Below are 1060 nucleotides of genomic sequence, written 5' to 3' on the forward strand. Positions count from 1 at the left end.
TAGTTGGCATACATCTTTATCGCAGTACATGGGACGGTTATCGCGTGATAAATGACATGATAGAGGAAACAACTTTTACACACCCTCAATTGAAATAATACACGTTAAAAGATCCTGTTATTGTCATTCTCCCGCGTCCGCAGCCCGCTTTTCATGAGAATATGACATTATTTATTATGTCATGTTGATGTGATTACGATTACTTATTACGTGTAAGTACTAAAATGTTGTTAACTTTTTTTTTATCAAACCAATATAACATTGTAAATAAATATGATGGGAATAACGTTGTATTTTCAATTAGTATTTATAAGTTAAATATCTAATTACGACTAACAAAATCTAGGCATTTATAGGTACTGTGCTTCAAGATCAAGATCTTAGCTTTTTAATTGAGCGAGAACCATTTGGAGTAATGTTAATAAGTATAATAATATCAAATCAAATTAAGATCAGATAGTTCGCATGCCACTTCTCCACTTAGTGTTTACGTTATAGCAATTTTACAGCGGCACTGTTAATTATGAATTATGTGAAATAAAATCCAGTTACATAATTATTACTTACTTTTATTCGTAATAATAGCGGAACTTAAAATTATCATCCATTACTGCATTAACATTATAAAATACCCTCATTCAGTCGCGTCACCCGAGAAATGTACAGAAAAAACAAATCTGAAGGAATCCTCCTCGTGACTTAGGATGGTATTCCACCTGTCTAATTTCTTGGTCCGATGTGTATTTGCGTCTCACATTTTACTTAATGAGAGAGTGAGACTGAGACGCAATGCACATTGGACCAATAAATTGGACACATGGAATACCACCCTTACGGATTAGTTAATAAATAAAATGAGATTTCGTGACGCGGTATCTTGGCGACGGTTTCATTTGTGTCTCCCAGGACTATAATATATATTCCCTGATAGTATATTACTAAAGGACCAGGAAGAAAACGATTGCGTGACTACTTGACTAGTGTTATAGATGACCCCGCTACAACATGGCTTAGTAACATCTGTCCAGCCAAGAATACAGTGCCGTTTTAATAGCGGGGA

At 34.6% G+C, this 1060-nt stretch overlaps 1 long non-coding RNA gene across 1 annotated transcript; it reads right to left on the minus strand.

Annotated features, from left to right (window-relative positions):
• Positions 1 to 557: 557 nt before the first annotated feature.
• On the minus strand, positions 558 to 1060 carry LOC134654142 (uncharacterized). Its single transcript, XR_010097309.1, has 2 exons — positions 827 to 1060; positions 558 to 691 (listed from the first exon to the last, which is right to left on the minus strand). It is a non-coding gene; the product is annotated as an uncharacterized LOC134654142 (long non-coding RNA).

Source organism: Cydia amplana, chromosome 14 (assembly GCF_948474715.1).
Source record: "Cydia amplana chromosome 14, ilCydAmpl1.1, whole genome shotgun sequence".
NCBI classification, from domain to species: Eukaryota; Metazoa; Arthropoda; class Insecta; order Lepidoptera; family Tortricidae; genus Cydia; species Cydia amplana.